This window comes from Eptatretus burgeri, chromosome 2 (assembly GCF_056783735.1).
Source record: "Eptatretus burgeri isolate ZD-2024b chromosome 2, Ebu_testis_v1, whole genome shotgun sequence".
Lineage (NCBI taxonomy): Eukaryota > Metazoa > Chordata > Myxini > Myxiniformes > Myxinidae > Eptatretus > Eptatretus burgeri.
Window position 1 is genome coordinate 64,616,019 of NC_140962.1, and position 26,082 is coordinate 64,642,100.

The 26,082-nt window shown below is 43.4% G+C and overlaps 1 protein-coding gene and 1 long non-coding RNA gene across 3 annotated transcripts in view; one reads left to right on the forward strand and one right to left on the reverse strand.

Moving 5' to 3' along the window:
• LOC147032193 (uncharacterized) overlaps positions 1-24,223 on the reverse strand; it is a 65,184-nt gene extending 40,961 nt beyond the window's left edge. For both annotated transcript variants that reach the window (XR_015051982.1, XR_015051983.1), the window contains exon 1: positions 24,105-24,223. This is a non-coding gene — a long non-coding RNA (uncharacterized LOC147032193). The remainder of the gene's footprint in view (positions 1-24,104) is intronic.
• Positions 24,224-24,328: 105 nt separating this feature from the next.
• LOC147032194 (transmembrane protein 121-like) overlaps positions 24,329-26,082 on the forward strand; it is a 148,843-nt gene continuing 147,089 nt past the window's right edge. The window contains exon 1 of the mRNA XM_085869578.1: positions 24,329-24,926. The gene's annotated coding sequence lies outside the window, so the exon portion shown is untranslated. The remainder of the gene's footprint in view (positions 24,927-26,082) is intronic.

The window sequence follows — 26,082 nt, forward strand, 5'->3', positions numbered from 1 at the left end:
CAAGGTGTTCTTGGAGGCAAAGAGCAGGAGAAGGATGAACAATAAGCAGAGGAAGAAATGACATTGAAGCTGAAGTTGTCTGTCAAAAGAGACCACCTTGTTGACGTCATACATTTTATTGGCGCATCTTCTGACCAAGAAATGCAACCTTATTATGAACATTTTCACCCGTTTAGGGTGATTACAATCAAGAGAAGCAACATCAAAAGGGGACTTCGTTAAAGTTTGATGCTTTCTTCGAGCCTGCTACTGCCATTGCTCCTGCTTCACCTCCAGCACAGCCCTCTTCCAGTAAGAAGCCTTCACCTCATCGTATACCTCTTGTGGTTCTTCACCCAAACTCTGAAGGTGCTGATTTATAGGAGCATTCACCTCCTCAGCCTCTTTGCTCTGACTCAGAATACTGAGTCACTACGATCGACCACGACACAAATGCTGAGCGCAGTAAAGTACTGTATACAGTATACTTATTCCATTTCTATTTAATGCTTGTTTTCTTTTGTTTATTTATTATCTGAGTGTTTTTATTCCATACATGTACTGTATAACTGTTTAATAATGTCTGTTATGCATGGTGGGGCATTTATTGCAGTAATAAACAAACATTTGCTTTAAAGGACTTTCGGCGTTAACGGACAACCCCTCTCCCCTTTGTCCATTAAATTTAGGTTTTACTCTACTGTAGACAGGTTAACATCAGTTTTTAGAGCTTTCTCCGACACTACACCCAAACTTGTGTGGCATAATTCGTGCTTTGCTGTTTACATAAGTAAAGAACAAATTCGAAGATGACTGAAATGTGATGAGACATCATGCCCCAGCACTTCATCCTCCAATCATTTGGCCAATCTTCTACCATTTAAATCAGGATTATGCAGCCGTTCAAAACCCATGGATTGGAAACTTTGCATGTGTTTCTAGGACACAAAAATAAAACAAACAACTTGTCATGTTCGCACTATGAATATGAGTGACAAAATTCTATCAGCAGCAAAATATGTTGAGCAAATATGTCTACGTGTAGCGGATGTGAATGATGTCGTTGCAGCTGAAGGATGATATCACTCAAAGTGTCTGAAAAAGTTTCTGAGAGATGCTGAAAGAGCAAAGGCTGAGCATATAACTATGGATTTAGCAATGGTATGGATTGGGCAAGAATTATGATAATGTGCAGATAAAGGTCATGTTTTGGAACTGGCACAGGTTTGGGGACATTATAAAGAACGAGCCAATGGAATGGGTATTGGCATCCTTCCTGAGTCGCTTATCCACATTTAAAGAACTATTATCCTTATTTATTGAAAAGGTTTATGACTTTATTGTATTGCATGATCAGGTTCCATCTGAAAGGCAAACACTCTTTGCTCCAATTAAATTCAGCCATGTTCCTTTATCGAAGCTGGTGAGTGGTGATGAAGAATTCGATTATAAGAAAATCCCCGTCTTCAAGACGGATGATGGCCAGTCCATGGTCCATGTCACATTAAAACTCCGGAGCGATATACTCTCTCAACCGCAATTCAAATGAGTTGGCATTAACGAACAAGTGGCAAAAGATTGTGTTCCATCGAGTTTGTATGTGTTTCTCAGTTTGCTACTAGGTGGCCAATCACTCCTTGAAGAGGACTCTGATGAACAGGAATCCCACAATTCTCCATTTATTTGATACATTTTTTCAGCATCACTACCCATGTGCTGTTTGATACAACCTGACCTGTCGACCTACATTTATGACCTTAAAAGTCAAAATTGAGCTCAGTAAACAAGGTACTTGTGTTTGACACACCAACGTACAGCAGAAAAGGTTGTTTACCTGCCTTTCCACCTTAGAGTCATGCAGTATTTTGCCAAACTGCACAAGTTTACCATTCAAACATAGTGTTGACCGTTGACCTTGAGTTTTCTTGACCCTGATGTATGCAACTGATAATTAGAAAATTATCAGAATAGTGAATAATGTATCTACATATGCTAAAGTAAAATCATTTGTAAAGGTTCTTGTTTTCTTGAGAGTATCGCAAGGAAGAGTGGTCACTTTCCAAAATTCAGTAAACAAAGCCATTACCATTGTCTTCCCAAAGTTGTTTGTCCATGCACAATCCTTTTAAATGTTGACCATCAAGCAAGGAAGCAGCACATACCAAAGACTTTTAAAATGGTGTGACTCAGATGGGGTTTGAACCAACGACCTCCCAGACTCAGAGTGGAAGAATTCCATAACTACGTACACGTGAACTGGTGCAAGGTTGTCTGCATGCCTAGGAAGGAAGAATTTAAAGAAACGCGATATATACTGTATACATAATATTTTTTATGGAGAGTGGGGATTATCCTGACTTAGTAGTACCCGGAATGAGGGTGAGTACACAACTTCTGCAACGTCACAACTTTTTGCACTGATTTTAAATTTCTGCTGATAGAATGTAAATAGCAGAGAGAAAGATATAAAATTAATTGAAAGGGAAAGTTGTTGTGTCTTATGTGGTGCCGGCCTACCTTTATGGTCTCAAAACAGTGACACAACATTGCAACAACAGAGACAACAGAGGTTGCAGGTCTGCGAGAACAACTGGGCCAGGAGGATTGCGGGAGTGAATAGGGTTGATAAAAGGGAGATTGAGTAACTGAGGAAGGAGATTGGTATGCAGATGAGCTTGATGGGGAGATTGGTGAATATCCGGCTGAAGTGGGCTGGACACTTGGTGCGGATGGAGGAAGAGAGAATGGCTAGCGAGCAAATAGGTTGAAGGAGTAATTTTGAAGGAAAAGAGGTAGATTGTGATTGAGATGGGAAGATTGTCTGCAAAGGGATATCAATAAGGTGGGGTTGGTTGGAGAGTGGAGAGAGATGGTTGAGAACAGGGGGAAGTGGAGGAGTATCATTGTTAAGGCAGGGCAGAAGTTTGGCATTCTTGGACATCACCCCTTATAAGGAGAAGAGAAGGAGAAGGAGAATAAAAGTGAAAATTGCCTTATTTGTTCAATCCATCATTGCTGAACTGTTGGTTCCTTCGGAAAACGATAAGTGCTGCAGGTATGACTCTCCAATTGATGATTACGATCCAAAAGGAAACACTACCATCTTCACAAAGCTTCGACGGCCATATTCTAGAAGAGTGCAAAACCAGGCCGTGCATTGCGATGCCATCATGACGTCATTGCTTTGGTGCTCTTTTGTGGTGCGTTTTTCATAAATCCGATTAAAAATTTTTTTTATGGTACGGATTCAATACCCAAGTGAGAATGTAGCTTCCTTCCCTTGGAATCATTGTAATTGCTTCAGCCATTATTGTGCTCAGCACGATGACATTTATCAACAATTCTGTGATTTTGCGATCTCTCAATGTGGTAATTTTGCGATGTATTCTGGTGTCTTTTTCATTCTTGTTAGGCCTAAGTCACATTTGCCACGGCAGCCGAGGGGTTTCCAAAATCTACGGCCACTAGCAATTATACGGCGGCCGCAGTATTTCCACGGTTACACAATGTAGCAGTCACATATGTTTTTATTTTTCGGGGAGCTGCACGGCGTATTTAGAAATTGTTGAGACCGAAAACGTGGTGGTGCCGTAGGGTCTTTGATTTGATGTCGCACGGTGACTAAAGGGCGTCCCTGAGGCTGCCATAGAATTTTCAAGGCAGACGGAAGGTGACCGCAGGGGGACTGCAGAGGGGCCCTAAGGCGAACGTGCGGCCAGACGGACGGTAACGAGTGGGTTTTTTTATTTACCAGTTCTTTTGTTTCGGCTTGTCGAATTGCAACGGCGAATGTAGAAATGAAAAAAGTTATAACTCCGCGTTATAATTCCACGGCGACCCTACGGCCTGTAAAAGATAGCCAAATGGCGTAGGGCCACCCTGAGGCCACCGCAGAAACTCTGCGGCCACCGCACGTTTCTGTAAATTCAGAGGGCGTACGGCCGCCGTATCCTTGCCATAGAGCAAATGTGACTTAGGCCTTAGTGAGGAAAACATTCAAGAATAAAAGATGATGCTTTTGAAAGCTTATGACTTCACTCAATACGAGTTTTAAGCGTATCTTTTTGTACACATTTGAATGAGTGGCCATTTGTTTTTTTATCCATGCCTTCCCCACATATGGAGTGCTGCCATACTCCATGATTCAAGAAATAAACTAAATAATGTTCATCGAATACTTACGTAACACAGTGTTACGAAGGACTTGGTGTGATCCAACTTTTGTGGTGGCAAATTTGTAATTAAATAAATGATAATTCAAATAAAATATGGACTGCATTGGAGTCATCAGAAGGAACCCAAACACGCAAAAAGGAAAGATGAAGTCATCAGGAGGAATCTGGATAGGATTCGGGTTTCAGCTGCTGCTGTTCTGCCATCAAACCGATTCAGGTGCAGCCAAGCGAGCCTTTTTAAAAATAAAAAAGAACGCAGATTCAGAAACTTAAATAATTCTGGCTGCCAGACCATGTGTCCGATCAGGTGGAAATGTAAAACATTTATTCCCGATAACTACTGATCATAATGTTGAAGTTTCATGTCGATTTATGCAGCGGTTCATGAGAGAGTGAGTTTTAAAAATATTTTTCTTGAATCCAATATGGCCAAACCATTTGACGTATCAATTATTCATGAACAGCTTGGTATCCCCAAGGCTTGGGGACCATGTATTTGAAGTTTCCCCTTGATCTGTCCAGCTGTTCTGGAGAAGAAAAAATTTAAAGGTTTGAGGTTAAATCTAATATGGCTGCCAAACCATGTGACCTATTATGTCATCGGTGGGAAACGTTTTGTTCCTCATGGATAGGCGGTCATACCTGTAAAGATTCTTCTCGATCTGTTCAGCCGTTTCGGAGAAGATTTTTTAAGGTTTTTTTTTGTTTAAATGGCTGCTGAACCACATGACCAATGACATCATAGTTTTATTTTTCTGTTTACAAATTTATCCCTGGATGACTCTCAATTTTTTTTTTAATAATGATTGGATGTATTGTTCTACCTATGCAATTAAGATGTCCATACAAAGGCACATAAAACAAAATTATAACATCATTAAACAACAATCACGGCTGGTCTTCACCGATCGCTGATCAAGACCTCTATTCCCAACGTTCGTCCCACCCCCATCCAGAATTTTCCTCCATTTCGAAGGCTGTATCTGCCTCTTGCCCTCAGCAGATTTGCATAACAAAATCTGCTCCCTACCTTGTTGACATGACTTGCTTGCAATGGCCGAATCTGTGCCTTCAGAAAATCCTCCACCGGGCCCTGCCTGCCTTACGGGGAGGTTTCACAAATACAACCTTACCCTCTCTATCCTAAAGATCACACTTACTGCCCTCCCCTCAGTGCACATGTGACATACAACTCAGTCTAACAGGCCCTTGTTTCAAGGTAATCTAACATCCTGACTACATAATTCATGGAACGGCGTTTGTGTGTGTTACTTACGAAATCGTATATTGATCGCTTCCATACTCTGTTTGTTTGTTTGTTTGTAGGCACGATAACTCGCGAACAGAAGAAGCTACCAATGTCAAATTACACCACGTGATTCAGGAGGGTTATGGCTAGCGGTGATTAGATTTTGGTCAAAATCGGTCAAAGCTAAAGGTCACAGTGAGGTCAAACATTCGATTTTTGATGGTTTTGTCACAGAATCATCGTAGAAACTTCTGGTTTGCGTCGCCACCTTCTCCAGAGACAGCTTTTATTAGACAAGATCAGAGGTCAAGTTGACGATTTCGTAAGTACCAGTCTACGACTGCTTGTTACTTACGAAATCTAAAGATTTTAAAAATTAAAAAAACGCAGATTCAGAAACTTAAATAATTCTGGCTGCCAGACCATGTGTCCAATCAGGTTGAAATCTAAAGATTTCGTAAGCATATTGATGACTTCCATCCTCTGTTTATGTGCTTGTTTGTAGGCAAGATAACTCGAGAACGGAAGAAGCTACCAATGTAAAATTACACCACGTGATTCAGGGGCATGATGGCTAGCGACGAATAGATTTTCATCAAAATCGGTCAAAGGTCAAGGTCACAGTGAGGTCAAACATAATTCCATAAATTCCTGTGGAGAAATGGAGTATTTTTGCTTCGGTCGACGTTACGAGTTCGTTTTAACTTCGATTTTAATTTTGTCTTCGGTTTTTGCGATCACTTAGGAAGCTTAAAACTCGCTTGTCGAAATTCTGGTAAAAATCGGATGTTTTGGAGACGTTTTAAGATTGTATAAAAATATTTCACTCGACGCGTCACGGCTCGTCACGTGGTGCAGCGCGCTCAAGCAGACGCGTCGTTGAGTCACGTTAAGGTTTTGCGTGTGCACGCTAATGGTGTTTTCAATAAAGATGGTGTTTAAAAGTCATTTTTCATCCCAATAAAGCTTATCATCGCATGCCTGACTCGCTAAGCCGTCGGATGGTGTAAAGATTGTTTGTGGATGGCGGAATATTACAGTTTTATGACTTTGATAAAATAATATTAAATAATTCCGTAAATTCCTGTGGAGAAATGGAGTATTTTTGCTTCGGTCGACGTTACGAGTTCGTTTTAACTTCGATTTCAATTTTGTCTTCGGTTTTTGCAATCGCTAAGGCCTAAGTCACATTTGCCACGGCGGCCGAAGGGTCTACAAAATCTACGGCCACTAGCAATTATAGGGCAGCCGCAGTATTTCCACGGTCACACAATGTTGCAGTCACATATGTTTGTTTTTTTTTCGCGTAGCCACACGGCGTATTTATAAATTGTGGAGACCGAAAACGTGGGGGTGCTGTACAGTCTTTGATTTGATGTCGCACGGTGACCTTAGGGTGTCCCTGCAGCGGCCATAGAATTTTCAAGGCAGATGCAAGGCGACCGCAGGGGGACCGCAGAGGGGCCCTAAGGCGAACGTGCGGCCAGACGGACGGTAACGAGTGGGTTCATTTTTATTATTTTATTTTTTTTACCAGTGTTTTTTTTCGGCTTGTCGAATTGCTACGGCGAACGTAGAAATGAAAAAAGTTATAACTCCGCGTTATAATTCCACGGCGACCCCTACGGCCTGTAAAAGATAGCCAAACGGCGTAGGGCCACCCTGAGGCCACCGCAGAAACTCTGCAGCTGCCGCACGTTTCTGTCAATTCAGAGGGCGTACGCCTGCCGTATCCTCACCATATAGCAAATGTGACTTAGGCCTTAGGACGCGTAACACTCGGTCGTCGAAATTCTGGTAAAAATCGGATGTTTTGGAGACGTTTTAAGATTGTATAAAAATATTTCACCCGCCGTGTCTCAGCTCGTCACGTGGTGCAGCGTGCTCGAGCAGATGCGTCGTTGAGTCACGTAAAGGTTTTGCGTGTGCGCACTGATGTCATCGCGCTCGCCCCGGCGTCCTTTCGAGTTGGGGGGGCCGTCGAGTGTGACCTTTACGTTACGTTAATCCACGGTAACTCGAGAACAGAAGAAGCTACCAATGTCAAATTACACCACATGATTCAGGAGGGTGATGGCTAGTGCTGATTAGATTTTGGTCAAAATCGCTCAAAGGTCAAGGTCACAGTGAGGTCAAGCATTCGATTTTTGATGGTTTGGTGCAGAATCATCGTAGAAACTTCTGGTTTGCATTGCTACCTTCTCGAGAGACAGCTTTTATTAGACAAGGTCAGAGGTCAAGTTGACGATTTCTTTAGTACCAGTCTATGACTGCTTGTTTGTGTGTTTGTTGCGCTACTTCTATACTTCTCAGCCAATTACATTCAGACTTGCTACAGGTGATCAGCATAACCCCAATGAATGTATAGGGGTGTTTTTATCTTTGCCAGTGGTCTTGGATGGTGAGAGGAGGGGATGCAAATTCTCTATGTAAATGTGTATCGTGTAGCTCCACCTCCAGGTGCGGGAGGGTATTACAAGTCTCCACCATTTACAGACAGTACTCCTGTCCCCACGTTTTCCAGTTCAGTGGGGTGTTTTGAATTGTAAGCAGTAGATATGTTTTTGCTTTATGCATGTAAATCAGGGGGGGGGGGGTGCCTACACAGAGCTGTCACTTGCCAATACACCACCCAAATAAAGGTATGTGTCAGAAGAACATGTTACATGCTTGGAACAAGATCGCCTGTCGGTTGGGTACTCTGCAAGTGCTTGCAACACAGTCTGTACTTGAGTCTTACTACATTCTAATTATGGATCCACCCCCCCTTCCCACATAAATTACAAAACAACATATTACACAGAATTTTCATGATTGAATCCCATCAAAATCTGCATTCACTCTATAAACAAGTGGTGCCAGGCACAACAAATCCTGCCCATTTAAGGCATAAAGTTATTTTGGGGATCAAATTTAAATTTGATACATCCTTAACCTGAATGTTGCTAATAAGGAATAGAATAAGGAATATTTTAGTCTTAGTTTGAAGTCAATTAAACCATTTTTGACGAAGTTATGAGCGAAAAACGATTTTGATCTTTTCGTGACCTTGACCTTGACCTTTGATCCAATTGGACTCAAAAGTTAATGGGGTCGTCCAAGGTTCATTGCCCACCTGTGGATTAAATTTGATAGTGTTTGCTAAAGCTGTTTTGATGTAAAGTTGCTAACAGACAGACAGACAAACAAACAAACAGACAAATAAACCAATGTCACCCGCAGGGTGACCCGTATCTTGCCAAAAGGTGACCACATGTGACTTCTTTAAGGTCACACTGAGGTGAACAGAGCTGCTATCCACCAGGAGCGACTCCTTGAGGAATATCTGCCTACGAGAGATTCCGATGAGAATCGTTCTACAGAGTAACCATGAAAAATATGCTTTTGCCTCATAACGTCACCAAATGACGTCATAATGTCTCAAGCTTGACATATCTAGAAAGCACTCATTGAGGTGTTCAATTTGAGGTACTACACAATATGGTTCCTAAAACTTGAAAATTTGACCTTGGGGTCAAATATGTTTGACCTGAGGCGCTAACCATGAAGGTCAAGGCCAATCGCCACCAAAAATTAATCAGCTGAGCGCCAGACCATGAACTATATTCCCATGAAGTTTGAAGACGATCTGATCAAAATTACTCAAAAAATAAGGGTTTCGTCGACTCCCCTGATTTGCGACAACGTGACCTTGACCTTTGACCTTGACCTTCAAAATTAAATGCGCTGAAAGGGACCTCTATAGGCCTCTGATATGCGAAGTTACAAAAATTTCCAATGACAACTGTGCTCTGCAGAGTGATTTATACGTGATTACAGACCAAAAACAAACAAACAAACAAAAAAAACATATGAAGGTCAAGGCCAATCGCCACCAAAAATTAATCAGCTGAGCGCCAGACCATGAACTATATTCCCATGAAGTTTGAAGACGATCCGATCAAAATTACTCAAAAAATAAGGGTTTCGTCGACTCCCCTGATTTGCGACAGTGACCTTGACCTTTGACCTTGACCTTCAAAATTTTGTGCACTGAAAGGGACCTCTATAGGCCTCTGATATGCGAAGCTACAAAAATTTCCGATGATAACTGTGCTCTGCAGAATTTTTTATACGTGATTACAGACAAAAAAAAAAAAATACAAGCTGACTAACATATCTTGCAAAACTTCGTTTTGACAAGATAACAAACCGGACAATTACAATATTCCGCTCCCTCCCTCCGGGGGGGGGGGGGCGGGATAATAAAGTGTGATGGGCATACAAAGGCCGATGAAGACCCTGCGTTAACTCATCTTAATACTGTCCATCCTTTCTTCCCTGAGTACAGACAGCCTGGAGAAGAAAGAATGGAAAGAAATCAATGAACATAAAGAAAAATTTGGGGGGCGGGGGGGGGGGGGAGAGACAGGATTCGTTCAGCAGAGAAGGAAAAGATTACTGCAGCAGACCATGAATCCATGATATGTACAGAACTCAAATATCAACGCAGAGAAAGGACATTTTCATACTTTCCATCAAAAACGTATAATTGCACACCTATCGCAAAGAAGGGCACTTACTCAACCGTGGTGTGAAAGGAGTGAAGTGTCACCGCATTATCAACAACATCACCACTCTCTCACCATTACTCACCATGCACCAATAGCACACAGAGAGCGTGACCACAAGGTGTGAGTAATGCTCGAGACCAGGAGGCAGAAATTTAGAACTTGGACAGGGTAAGGGCAAGCAGTGAGCTACGCTTTTGTCAAATATATTGTTTGCCCGTTAAGGTCCACTGACTGTTGACGGGACGGCCGGATTAACGTCTCCTCTAAAGGACAGTGAATCCTACAACACAGCTCACTCTGTTGCTCATCCACCCCACAACAGTTGCAGTCGGATTCTTATCCTCCGGGAATCATAACTGAGATTAGACGACTTTAGAATGCGAACCGACTGACCCATCCTGGCATTACTACGATTTACTACTACGACGACTACGACAACTACAATTATTCCCACGTCCTTGTGGAGTCTTTTTTTGGCATGAACTTCACAAACCAGTTGGCTGGACCTGACGTTCAGGTGAAGGTCGTTCGGAATTTGTAATTTGTTCATTGTGTCATCCACCAAGTGATGCCAGCAGACGAGACACCCAGCTTCATGTCCGACTGCGGGACGGTGCACTTCGTGATGCAACCAACGTCCTGCCTGCGAAACACCAAGTTTATATCCAGGTCAGGAATCGGGTCAAGACCAGAGAGCTCAAAGGTAAGTTCACTACCACCGCACCATTCTGCCAGTCCTTCCACTACACATATGCAAAGTGACTTCCATGGTGAATTCTTGAGGCATTACCTCTGCCACCGAAGGTGAAGGAGGTTATGTTTTCACCTCTATCTTTTGGGTGGTCACTAGAGTACCCTTATTTTCACTTTTTCTGTCTGTCTATATGTTTGTTTGTATGTCTGTATGTAATGGACAGCTCTGGAGGCCAGAGGAGTCAACCGATTTTGATGAAACTTGACAGGTCGGTTCATACCAGGAACTAGTTCTATGCTTTTGAGCACCGTTGCTATGGACACCACCGTTGCCTAGCAACGGGACTTTAATTTTTTTTGATTTTTTTCGAAAATCAAAAATCGGCTTCCGTGCTTTTATGCGCACTATAATCAACCTCTTTGTCAAAAATTTTCAGCCTGATCTGTTAAAAATGGTATGACTAGTATGCAATTATATTACTATATGCTTTCACCCCAACGTTCGCGTTGGGATTCCCTAACGTAGGGTTAGGGAATCGAACACAAATGATGAATGGACAGTTGCTCGTCATGTTCCTATATGGAACAAGGAACGGCAAAAATGCCATCTGATATGTTCTCTTATCTACATATTTCAAATTCGCCTTGGTCTAGTGACCACCCATGTCGCCTACCGGCTTGTTTGTATGTCTGTTTATCACCAACAAGTCACAATTCTAAACCAATCTTCACGAAACTACAACAGATGGTAGAGTTTGTCATAAGCAAGAAGCCTATTGTTTTTTGAGGTCAAAAGGTCAACATCGGCCAAAGGTCAACACATTTTTTCAAATTTCTAAAATCCTCAATTTTCATCCGATTGACTAGAAATTTGAAAAAAGATTTTCATATCTGCTTACTGAATTGAACCACCAATTATTTTTGAGGTCAACATAGGCCAAAAGATTAACATAGGCCAAATTTCAACAACTTGGTTAAAATTTCTAAAAATGTCAGTTTTCATCCAATTGACTTGAAATTTGAACAGGATTTGCATATGACTGAATTCAATTACCAATTATTTTTGAGATCAAAAGTTCAGCAAAGGCTGGATTTCTAAAATTGTCAATTTTAATTAGATTGACTTGAAATTTGAAGAGGATTTGCATAGTCAGTCATTTAATTCAATATCAAATTATCTCGAGGTCAAAAGGTCAACAAAGGCCGATTTTCTAAAAAATCGTCAATTTTCATTCGATTGACTTGGAATTTGAACAGGATTTGCATATTTGGTCGTTGAATTCAACAATTAATTATTTTTCAGTTCAAATTTGTTTTACGGATTTCATAAGTGTCATGCTGTGCATGACATCTTCCTTGTTTCTTTGTTTGTGTGCAGGATATCTCAAAAAAATTGGACAGATTCAGATGAAATTTGTGACAAGGAGGACGTGTGACAAGGACGATTTTGCTGAAGATCCGAATCCGGATGCAGATCGAAAAATTTTCTAATTTGTAAGTGATTCTTCACCATTGAGAGATGGGGCCAAAAACGATATACCATATGTCAAAAAGTTGTGGATGAGTTATGACAAAACTAGGTGGATGAGTTGGTTAGATGACAAGAACAAGCCGATTATATTTTGTGTTCAGGTCAGCAGATCTGGCCTATCAGTGGGATACAAAACGTAAACAGTTCAGCCTGGTGGAGGCATGCGCTCTACCGAGTGTCGTTCTCGTCTGTTTATTAATTCCTTGTGGTCCATATTCCCCTTCACATTCACATTCACATTCCTCTTCATTCGCATTTCTCCGGTTATTCCTGCTACGTGAAACACTACAACCCATGCCTGCAGAATATGGATTTTTTGGAACGCTGGCTGCATTTTCCATCCAATCACGATGTAGCTTTGTATGAAGCTAGCTTTTACCATTGCACTCATTTCTTATGGAGTCAACTTGGTTGTGGGATGGCTTTGAAGGCCATAAAATACAAGTTGATCAGTATTTCCTTAGTGGTGGGAAAGGAGGTGCACAGAGCACATTGAACAAGTGCAAGCGCATCAACACTTGCCACGAGAGATGGTTCGAGCCCAAATTTTCGAGCCCGAACCCCCCAAAAATGGGGAAAGGTAGGAATCCGGAATCGATTTCCTGCAATTTTGCAGGAATTCCCATTAAGCGATTTACTGGGAAGAAACACGAGCTTGGGCTCTATTTGTTTGAAAGCTTTTCTCAGTTCAAGCTCAAGAGATTTCGAATGTCCACCATACGTGGCGTGTCAGCGGCGTGGCACAATTGCTGCCGGTATGGCACAACAGACAACATAGCAGATAATGAGAATTAAAATGCTATCCTGAACTTTGTGTTGACCGGAAGTTTCAGTGGAGTCCTTTTTCATTTCATTTGGACGAGGGCCTCGGCCGACGTTCCATAAACATGGTCAAGGATGGTTTGGATGCCAATTATACCCGATTCATTCTAATTCTTGCTTTTTCTTTTCGTTTTTTTTCATTTTCCTCTTTGTTGTCTCTCCTTTACCCTTAATTTCTCTTACTTTATCTTTCTGCCTCTGGAGAAGTGAATTCTTATAAATCATATTTTGTCGGGCTCACTTGTCTACATCTGGATGGGTTTGAGGGGAGGGGTGAAACCCGGAGATAGCAGCTGAAACCCAAATCCTCTCCAGGTTCCTCCTGATTAATCGACATTTTGTTCTTTGTTTATTTGGGGTCCTTCTGATGACTCCAATGCAGTACTTGGTCTTTCTTTTGATTACTTTGCTCGAATAAAAAGAATACTTTCTTTGAAATTTCAGGTGGTTCACAGCGCCAAACGTCCCTCTCTCAGACAACAAAAATCATTGCTCACCCATTTTACAATCAATTGTTGCTTTTCCTTTTGCATTCATTCTTATTTTCTGCACCTTTAGAGCTGCACCTGCATCCTCATGTTTAGAGGGACTCGATGTCACAGTAGGATTCTTCGTCTTCTTTCGTACTCAGCACAAGGCTGTGAGGTAGCATCATTGGCTGATGGTGTGGCTATGTCACTGATGCAGTTCCACCTGTAGTTTGGGCAGGAATTTGTCATTTGTCCATGGTGCCGGTTATAGCTCGTCTACACTTTGCAAAGGAGACAGTAGGATCATTGACGTCAACCAACTAATTCTGGAAGTCAGGATGCCAGTTGATCATCTACCCGAGAGACAGCAAACACTTGAAACACACGAAACACCAGGATGGCAGTTTATAGCTCCATCGGGATTCGAACCCAAAGACAGCTTGGAGGTGAGTGTGCATACCTCTCAACCATCCTGCAAGCCTCGAATGAGGAATGAAAAACTAAGGTATCATCCTGATGAATGTCAAATTTCTCGCTGATGTTTAATAGGTACACCAAGTGGGGCTGGCAGGATGGCCTAGACTGGAGGTACGCACACCCCCTTCTTAGCTGTCTTGCATGGGTTCGATTCCTGATCCAAGTAGAAACAGTCATCCCGGTGTTTCATCGATGTGTGTCCCGTCCCTTTAATGGACGTTAAACGGGAATCTCATCTGACAGCATTCGTTGGTGGACGTCAAAGACCCCACGGTGTCCTTTGCATCGAGTAGGCGAGCCATCGCTGGCACCATGGCCAAATTCCAAATTCCTGTCCTATCTAGTCGAACGTCAGGCCTCGCCAGCCGGTTGGTGAAGATTCGGTCCAAGCTTCCCCCAGCCGACCCCGTAATGTGGGTTAATAGTGGCTGTTAAAGAAGAAGAAAAGTAATAATAATAATAAGTTTTAATAAGTAAACCAGGTGGTATTTTCAATGTACAAAGCTTGAAAGTTCATGGACTCCATGCAATTGCTCTCCAGGTACTTTGTCTGGGGTGTTTGTATGGGATGGGCGGACAGGAGAAGGAGTTTCGGAAGGATTGTTGGCTCAAATTTACACCATTTACTTACATAGTATTAAAATATAGTATGTGATGAAACTACAATCGATTATTTATGGGATCAAATGATCAATACCAAAGCAATTATTGATTGAGTAACGTGAAATCGATGTATCATCACAGCCACTTCTTTGCCGGACCCCTTTTGAACGATGTGCCTCGCGATTTTGAGACCTAACTAACCCTAAATAGTTCAGTGAGCTTCTGGGAATCGCTTTCATGACGACTGTGGAAACTGGAAACGACACTTTAGGTGGAAACAAATCGTTTGTGAAAAAAACCAACAAGGTATGATTTATGAATCTTTGAAAAATGTGGACAGGGCATCAGTTATATTTACTTCTGCGAATGTGATGAATGCACTGGTTTAATTAACATAAATTATGCAAAACATAAATTTTATGTCTTTAATTATGCATAAATTATGCCTTTAATTATGCAAAACAGAGCATTGAATTGATTTGATACGTGTTTTGAAGGCTGTTACCTCAATCAATTGTTATGCTCCTCTATTTGTGCATTCAGAGTGAGCAGTGTGTGTGTGTGTGTGTGTGTGTGTGTGTGTGTGTGTGTGTGTGTGTGTGTGTGTGTGTGTGAGTTATGTTAACACACACACACACACACACACACACACACACACACACACTCACACTCACTGGGTCTGCCATTTGCTATGGCCTTTTGCCCAGACTGTATATTTTTCATCAGGGATTCAGAGACTTGTGTTCCAGGAGGAAAAGCCTTTTGGTGAACTTTGCAACAGTCACACAAATCACTTGATAGCAGAAAAGAAAGGTCCAGAGGCGAATGGAGAGGGGCAAGGGAGGGGGGTGATTGGGAAACATTTGTGAACAGAGGGAGGATGAGCAGGTTTTCAGGAAGCTTCTGTACATTGCAAAAGGAGCACAGATTGCAGAAATCAAAGGCTTTGAGCTGACGAGTCTGGGTTCGATTCCTGACCCGAGTGTAAACAGAGCAACCTAAGGTGATGACAACGATCGGGAAAGCTGAGCCGGGAAGTGCTCCCGCAGGTAATACAGGTGAAACTGTCACTAATCACTCCTACACCTGTGGCTGCTTGGCTGCATCGTTTTCTGGGGGCATTGCTGTGCCGTTGATGTTACCAAGTAAGCTGATACTCATTTCACCGATCTCGGAAGGATGACAGGCTGTCACCCCGCCTGACGTTAATTCAACGGCTGACAGGGACTTGAACTCAAAACCCTAAGATCTTAAGCCAGCCATAATAACCATAAAGCCAACAACAAACTTATGCTGGTACTCAATAAGATGAACTTTTCAAAAAGATGAAAATTCTTGGAGTTATGGTCAGGAAATTGATGTAATAGATTAGGATAAGAATTTGGAACTTTCCCAAAGTACTGGCACACAATGGCCTACTCTTTCACAAATAGTACCATCGGATCTTTAGCATTCATCAATGTTCGTGCCAACTCTCGGATGGACGTTAAGTGGCCGTTTCGTGACTTCCATCTGGACATTCGTTGATGAACGTTAAACATCCCACGGTGCCCTTCGCGAACAGTAGGAGAGCTGTCGCCGGCACCCTGGCCAAATTACAAATTCATGTCTTAACCGCGCATTCCCCTCTGTTCCAAGGGAAACAAAATGCAAAAGGGTCAATCTCCCCCGTCCCCCAAAGGGGGTCGCAACGCCCCTTAGCTGGGCATGCGGATTCGTAGTAGTCGCAGTTGTCGTACATCTTTAGCATACAAAAGCGAATCGTAGCAAACGAGACACCGGGCTTGAGCTTTCCTCGAAAGTGTAAACGATGATGCATTCATCGATACAAAAAGTGTGACGGTTGAGAGTCAGGGGAAGAATCAAAGGCGAGCGCACAAGCTCTGGGCCATGGTGTGAACTTCCTCACAATATGTACAAGTCCATCATGTTCATGCAGTTATAAAAGCAAAAAGAACAAGATCGTGTGGTTTAAAAATCCCTGAAGCATGTTCCGAGGGTTCGACCTTGGTGGGGCACTGCTGGGAATGTAAAACAGGATAAGGCCGAGCAGACCTCACAGACCATGCACTCATTTCACCTGTATGCAAAATAGCGGAGCGAGACGTGCAACGGGACTATGGATGGAATACCAATGAAAACGGCTCTTCAACGAGTCAGCAGATGGTCGACTCGATGGGACTGCTGGCACTCGACGCAAACCACCAGGGTCAAGGGACCACCTGAGTTCACCTGCGAGTGGCCCATAAAGTGATGGTTCGAGCTGCAGAGAATGTGTTTACACCTGAGTTAATCGACGCCTTGTTGTGATTCCATGCACCATTGTCATGATTGTGTTATGGCAGCTGAACGAGAGATGACCATGATAACCTGATATAACGAGTGGTAACTACATTGCCGTTGACCGCAACAAGGTATTTTAATGAGAAATTTTACAACAACCTTTACCTTTGAATAGAATATCGTCACCCTGATTCTCGCTTTTCACCCCTATTTTATAAACCATCCGTTTAGAAGCGTCAGTTCAGTGTGTGATCATGCGGATGGATAATATGACAATCACATCGTGCCTCGCACGAACAGGGGGTCTTTGGGAGGACGGACCTTCTTGGCCTACATCAGCACTTGGCTCTAGGTTAAATGGGATATTGCTGTCATGGGTGATGGCATTTTGAACTGAAGTTCAGACGAAGGAAACAGGACAAAGGTTTGTCCGTATTTAAGTCTATTGATGGTTTTGGTGAAGTCCGGTATAAATGATAATGAGATGCACATGTGACACAGGCAAAATGGGCCAAATGCTTTTCTTGTGCATAAACTACTTTTGTTGTGTAATATGTGTCAGGATTTACATGTGTCTGACAGGGTAATACATAGGTACATCAATGAACTCCAACTTATGAGCCTCATGTGAAAGGAAGATGCTGTTGCGGTGTGTGTGTGTGTGTGTGTGTGTGTGTGTGTGTGTGTGTGTGTGTGTGTGTGTGTGTGTGTGTGTGTGTGTGTGTGTGTGTGTGTGTGTTGGCTGTTATCTCCATATGCAGGTTGCAGGAGGTGACACGGTTGCTGACCCGGTCTCGAAGTATCCACCTCTGTACAGTGTATTATGTATATATATATATATATATATATATATAGATATATATATATATATATATATATATATATATATATATATATATATATATATATATATATATATATAGATATATACATGGATATGTTCTTCTTGGAGAAGAACATATACTCGCTGATGTTTTAATCTCATCAGTTCATCCTTGTCAAACACCCAAACTGCCCAACAAATTTCATCCGAATCCGTCCACAACTTTTTGAGATATCCTACACACAGACAAACAAACAGACAAACAAAACAAACACGGAGATGTCGTCCAGAGCAGGACACTTGCAAAATCCATAAAACAATACACATATATACATACATACATATATACAGGGTGTCCATAAAGTCTCTTTACAATTTAAAAATTATACCGTCTTGATGTGCTTCGTGCAACTAATGGTGCCCAGAAATGAAGTGTATTAAATGAGGCAAAAAAAAAACTTCAATATCTACTCCTCATTTTGTAATAATTTCCACAGGTTTATCTATTCATTTACGTTTGTAATAAATTTTAAATTGGAAAGAGACCTAATGGACACCCTGTGTGTGTGTGCGTATATATATATATATATATATATATATATATATATATATATATATATATATATATATATATATATATATATATATATATATATATATATATATATATATATAGTTACGAATTCGTGCCCACCGGCGTACGATCGGCCACGTACCTCTAATCGCAACCGCATCGCCCACCGGACGGACAATTCAGTCGTGACTTTCCGGAGCTAACGCCGGAACCCTGTCACGGGTGGGTCTTCAACCCCACCACGGCTGTGCCAATCGTCTACCCGTGCAAGATAGGGTCACTCGCCGAATTCGATATACCTAAGTACCTGCGCGGGGAGCCGACCGGGCAGCTGTACCTCGACGCAGGTCGGCTTGGGACACGAACCGCTTAAGCGGTCCGTTCCGTTCTGCAGTGATAACCGAGCGGGTATTATCGCCGACCTCACCGGATCCGATTCTATTTAACGGGTGTTTGAAACCCCACTATTTATTCTGCGATGCAAGATGGCATTTTCAATAGGGGAAAGAGGACGCTACGAACGGGATACATTCAAACAAAGCACATTTATTTTACATATACACATATACAGTCAATCATGCAGGCAAACAAAAGCAATCACGTGACGTATGCAAAGGAAAAGCACGACGACCGAATAAAATTAATAAATGTACAGTCACTTAGGCAGTTTTTACTTGTCAGGACACGGCGCCACAAGATTCACTCAAAAGGAAGGAAAGGGCCACTCTCATAGACGAGAGTTGCAGACAGGGTCCATGGACCTTTATAATTTGTGAGCCTTGGTTGACCGAATGGGCTCGCGAGACCGATGCGGCTTACCCGCACCCTCGTGGTGCGACGATGGGCAGGTCGCGACGTCTGCTCCCCACGGACACCAGGACAGCCGCGCCTGATTGCGGCCTTGCGACAATGGGCAGGTCGTGACATCCGTTTCCCACGGCCACGAGGACAGCCGCGCCTGATTGCAGCCTTGCGACGATGGGCAGGTCGTGACGTCTGTTTTCCACGGCCACTAGGACAGCCGCGCCTCATTGCGGCCTTGCCAAGGCGAGGTGATCCGGGCCCCGGCCGGCAACATGGTTGAGAGGAACGAACGGGTCTTTTAGTGTTCTGTCAGAGTTGATGCTCTATAAGAGTCGAATGCTCCAAGACCCCGTCCGTTCCTCAGTGATGCGCGAACCGCGCCGAGGTCCGATCACCTCGGACTGCCTTGGCGCTGGAAAGCTCTCCCCGGCTGTGGTCTCCACACAGCTCCTTGGCTTTCTCCGACTGACTCTCTCCAGACTTCGGGCTCCACTTGGCTCTCCGACCCCTCCAGACTTCGGGCTCCACTCGGCTCTCCGACCCCTCCAGACTGCCTCGAAGCTCCGTTCTGCTCGCCCTTATATAGGGCTGGGGGGGACGAGATTTGGCCTTTGCTCTCTGACCCTTGACCCTGCGCAGAAAGCGGATGTGGTAGAGATCACCGGCCCTCTGGATCCGATTCTCCGTGACGAAGCTTCCACACAAAGCGGACGTGGTAGAAATCACCAGACTTGCGCTGCACGGCGAGAGAACCCTTGCCACTCCCTGCAGCGATGCCGTTTGATCGGATCCCGCTGCTGCTGGCGCAAAGATGGCATCGTTTCAGGAACGAAGGTGAGGCAATGTTCGTGGCGTAGAGATGTTGACAGTTGCTGGCGGAGTGGTGAGGATGGCGTGGTTGTTGAGAGACAGGTGTGGTTCTGGTTGGTGTTGTGGTTAAGGGGAGCGATGTTGGTTGTTGTAATGGTGGTGGGGATGTGGTTGGTTCAATATAACGATAGAAAAAGAAAAACCTACCTCAACGGGTCACAGCCCGGTGAACACGAATAAATCCCATTAAACAACGGTGGGGAAATCTAACTGAACACAGACTCATCGATCTAACTGAACTACGGACCTTTATGGTGTTCTGCGAATTTCCACAGCCAAAACAATATATATATATATATATATATATATATATATATATATATATATATATATATATATATATATATATATATATATATATATATATATATGTATATATCTTCTTCTTCTTTCGGCTGCTCCCGTTAGGGGTCGCCACAGCGGATAATCCATATGATCCGCATCGTGATTTGGCACATTTTTTACACCGGATGCCCTTCCTGATGCAACCCTGGTCGCCTCTTACGACACAGGGATCTGGTACACCTATTTTTAACCGGGGTATACACCGGCCCAGTACACTGGTACTCATTTTGCCGACCTCGGAAGGATGACAGGCTGAGTCAACCCCCTGGTGTATTAATTCAGTGGCTCAACGGGGCTTGAACTCAGGACCTTTTGGATCCCAAGTCACTGCCCTAACCACTGCGCCAACACCTGACTATATATATATATATATATATATATATATATATATATATATATATATATATATATATATATATATATATATATATATATATATATATATATATATATATATATATATATATATATATATATACATACATACATACAGTAGACTAGGTGTAAGTCGGCAGCGTGTAACTCGTCACTTCGCCTTAGTCGGCATCGACAAAAAGTCCCGAATTTATCTCATGTTAGATCCCTTTGAATAAGGGGTCATCCCTCTGTAAGTCGTCATCTCTAAGTCGTCACTTCGTCTAAGTCGTCAGATGTTGTCCATTCCCACGTAATGGAAACTCAAGTAAATTACCACTCCTAACTCGTCACATGGAACTGCTGCCTCATGAGAAGCCCGATTTCATGGAATCGTGATGCTCGCTCATTGGTGTACACCGCCAGTGATAGGGTATTTATAACTGCGTACACACGATCGCACTGCAGGCAGGACAATGGTGACTAAGCGTAAGCTTACAACTAAAACCTACCAAGAAAAATACGACATTATCCAGTTTTGTGAGGCAAATCCACTGATGAAGAAAACAGACATAGCTGAGAAGTTGGACATCAAACGGCAGACATTGAACGATATCTTGAAGAATAAGGGCAAGATATTTGGACAAGTGGAGAAGATCGTGAGGCCGGTGGGAAGTGTGAAATGCGTGAAATGTGTGTCCTTTGAAGATGTCGATGATACGCTCATCATCTGGTTTCGGCAAATGTCGGCTCAGCCAAATATTCGGTTTCAGCCGATTCGGCCGATTTGGCCAAATATTCGGCCGATACTGTCTTTCGGTAGAGGATTGCCCAGCCAACATCATGGAATACAATGACCGGTTTGAATCCTTTCTCATGCACCAGATGCCCAAGAGTTTGAGGCAGTCAAACATCACGGATTACTTCGCGAAGAAGTAAAGGATCGATCGAGCTTAGTGTTGAAGTCCGATCATGGTTTTATATCGGCTTGTTTTGTGCATTACCGCACTCACTTACACAGAGGCATTGAGTGGTAATCATCACCACGATGACTGTGTGTCATGTAATTTGTCACCATACCATCACCGATGGTATACGAGTTGTCTTACAGAGTTGTTCATTATCTTTACTTTTGAAACACTCATTCATAAATTCCATCTTTGCTTGATCACTTTCCAACTCACCAACTCACCCCCACCTATGCCCCGAGGATTGTGTTTTCCTTTTGGTACAATAGCCGGCTCTCACACATATGTGTCCAGGCCACACGCGACTTCATCCTTCACCCCACAGTCATGAATGTTCGCATACGCGTAAGTCGTCACATTTCTAAGTCGTCACTTTTTTCTCGGTCCCGATGGTGACGACTTACGCCGAGTCTACTGTATGTATTTATCCATATATGTATATATATATATATATATATATATATATATATATATATATATATATATATATATATATATATATATATATATATATATATATATATATATATATATATATATATATATATATAGGTATACAGTATATATATATATATATATATATATATATATATATATATATATATATATATATATATATATATATATATATATATATATATATATATATATATATATATATATATATATATATATATATATATATATATATATATATATATATATATATATATATATATATATATATATATATATATTTATATATGCTGTATACCTATATATATATATATATATATATATATATATATATATATATATATATATATATTGTTATTGGCCGGGAACTGGTGGCAAGAATGACCTCTAGGTGGGGGAGGTTATGTTGTCTCCCACCAGACTCTCCGGAATTGTAGGCCATCCCTCTCGGATAATTCCGTGAGGCGGCGGGTCACTTAACCGACCGTGGACGCCAGTAGTTCCACCGCGTAGCGTAGGGTCTTTTTGTCTAGAACCAATTTACTTAATTAACTATGCGGTGTCGTCTACTGGGGAACCACGCCCTCGGCACGTCTTGCTCGAACCGGGTCACTCTACAGACCGTGGCAGAGTTCCAACTTCCGACTACCAACTCCGGTTCGGGTGCAGTCGAGCGGAACTGCCAAAGCTGTGCCGGCTAGGATGAGCAGATTAACGGGAACAAAGACCCGGCTAAAACTCAGATCCGAACCATGCTGGACCAATGAAGGAAAAGACGAAAACGAACTGGGAACATTCCTGCGATAATTTATTTATAATAAACGAGGAAATTTATGTGGCACAGAAACAGGTTTATTGGGGTGTTATGCAGGGGAAAGAAAGAAGATGTAGTGTGACAATTTACAGCAACTTACAAAATAAGACACAGAGCAGACTTATGCGGGAATACACAGGCAAGATTTACAATGATTGAAAACACTTATACAGTTTCTACTTATTAGACTGGCGCCACACACTCAGACACACACTCGGACAAAATAAACCCAGTTGAAGGCAAAGGACTTTTGCAGCCAGGGAGGGAGGTGGGCTGAGGTCGCAGTTCTTTCGAGTACCTGAGTCTCGGTGAAAGGAATGCTCCGTAGTGCGGCACCTGCCAACGATCGTGCAGTCGGGTCCACAGCCGCCCGTGAGGAGTTCGAGCCCATGGAGGAGCTCGAGTGGGCCGGGACCAGTAGTCAGGCCGTCGGGGCGAGACGTGAGCAGAGCCAAGCAGCGGGAACCCCTTCGTTTTCCAACCAACTCCATCCTCCAAGCAGAGAACGAACGATCCCCAAAGAAATGAACGAACGACCCCCAAAAAACTCAAGACTGATGATGATGTCCTGGTTTTTAGACCTCCCTCAGCGGGGCGGGGTACTGGTCAAAACTGACATCACTGTCCGCCCTGATTGGATCGGGCTCCCATGGGTCCACCCTTTCTGGGTGGGGCCTCGGCCAGGCACCTGCAAGGCCCGCCCACTCCACGAGTGTGGACTCTTCAAGAAAGAGTTGGAGTGTTTGGAGAAGCCGAATAGGAACTGCGACAGTGAAGATTCTGTCTCGGAAAAACGAGCCTCCAGAGACAACAGATGGACCGTGGTACATTGTTGCCAGCGAACGGAAGGCTGCAAGCACTCGGGTACCGTGGATCGCAATGTAGGATGGGATATAAAGATTTATTACCCTAACGAAAAAAACATCGCAACGCACCCCTTCGATTTCCCACTACACACAAGGAGGGATTCTGTCTACACATATACTTAATGGAAGAACTGACTTGGGGCACCTGAATGTTGTTTGCGTACGGTTCCTAGAACCTTAACAATACACACACACACACACACACACACACACACACACACACACACACACACACACACACACACACACACACACACACACACACACACACACACACACACACACACACACACACACATATATATGTTGTTACGAATTTGGAATTCAATTGCACACAACATACAGGTTCCCTCAGTCAGCGATGTCGAAAAGTGCATGTTCCCGAGATAGCTCACCTTCCATTGTTTAAATGTTCAGAGATCGATGAGATGCGCTGCGGATCGATTTAATAGTTCGGGAACGAAACAATGGAGACGTCCTTCCCCCTCTTCTGCGAAGAGGAAGAAGAACCCTGCAATCCCGTGACGTCAACAACTCCCTCCCACCCGTGGTTGAGCGGGAGGTGGATCACGAGGGCATGAGTCATGCCGGGTGCGAGGGAGGGGGTGCAAAGGATAAAGAGGACATCTTTTCTTTGTTCAAAAAGAGTCCCCTGGGAGTCCCGTGGCTGAGTTCGTGAAGAGTCCCATTCTGAGTCCCGTGTGCAGAGTTCGTGTGCTGAGTCCTGTGGGAGGAGTAAGCATTTTTGCTTCGGAGAGAGCAGTCGTTCAGCCATCAGGTCCTGCTTGGCTTGCTTGGCTTGAGGCCTTCGGAAGCTTTTTGCTTGGGCCGGCTCAGTGAGCTTCGGCTGCTGCTTTGTTTTGGAAGGAACTTGAGCCGGTTGTTCGGCTCGAGCTGTGAGTGGATGCTTCTTCCTCCTCTTCTTCCTCTTCTTCCTCCTCTTCCTCTTCTTCCTCTTCCTCTTGGTTCGTGGAGTTTTTCGTTCTCCATTTTGTTTCCCGGCTTGGTGCGACGCGTCGGCCTCTTCTTGGAGTTGGTTCCTCGGGGAAGCGACGCATCGACAGAAAGGATCGGTGCCTCATCTCACCGGCACGCGTTGAGATGCGCGGGAGGATTCGCAGGAGCTCGGGAAGGAACGCGGCTCACGGTGATTGGATCCAGCTCGCTCTCGCTGGAGCCCGGGTCCGGAGAAGTTGAAGACCACACGAGGTGGAAAGGTTCGAGTTAGGCTCTGAGTTTCAGCTCACCTGTCCTCCGAGCTGGAGCTCGTGATTAAAGGCCTCAGCCACCGTTTCGTGTGTGTGTGTGTGTTTCTGTGTGTGTGTGTGTGTGTGTGTGTGTGTGTGTGTGTGTGTGTGTGTGTGTGTGTGTGTGTGTGTGTGTGTGTGTGTGTCCGTGGGCCTGTCTAATAAGTAGGAACTGCTGTTAAGTGTAAATGACTGTACATAAAAAGTAGACGGTTGTAGTTCTTTTGTCGTGCTTTTGTTGCTTGTATAATTGCATACGTGTTTTGCCTTATTTAATTGCATACGTGTTTCATTATAATAAATGTCCTTGCGTGAATGTAAACCTGCTCGTTTCGTCCATTCCCTCATTGACTGAACATTTCGTGTGTTGGGAGTTCGAAAGCCGTTGGTTTGCCGTGATAGGGGGACATTTGGACCGACGGTTCTCGGCGATTACGCCGCTCGGAATCTCGCACGGACAAGCTCACCTCGGCGGTTTGTTCCGTACGAGATCCGTCGAGGGTGGAATACCCCGGTAGTTGGATCACGTGTGCATTTAGGTACATTGAAGATTGGCAATCGACCCTACACCACGTGATCTGCTGATTGACGTATTTCGGTTCTTGTACAAGGACCCGTCGTTCGGAGTTATCCGGGCGGCGATCTATATTCTGGGCGATCGGTCGGGCCGACTCGACTTGCGGCTCCGTTCAGAGCGGTCGGTTGGCGGCGACCCCCCGGCCAGTAACAATATAAATATACATGTATGTATACAAGCCAGTAGGCGAACATGGGGAGTCGACTCCCCAATAGAACCTGAGGCGATGGGCCCGTTCGATGGGGAATGACCTGAGGATTAAGCACAAGAAAATTCATGATTCCAGCTTCAAGAGTTAATGCTGCAGATTGTTTTTTCGTTAAAATAACCCCACATTTAGAGGTTTTTCAGCCGTTGCTAGGCAACGGAGGGGTCCATAGCAACGGTTCTTTCTCACACATAACTAGGACATACCATGAACCTACCATACCAGTTTCATGTACATATATCTGACTCATCGTCTCTGAGATATAACGAACTTCGTTTTTTTATTGTTTTCGACCACGGTTCATTGAAAGTCTATCTTCTCTGACAGTTTTCATAGGATCC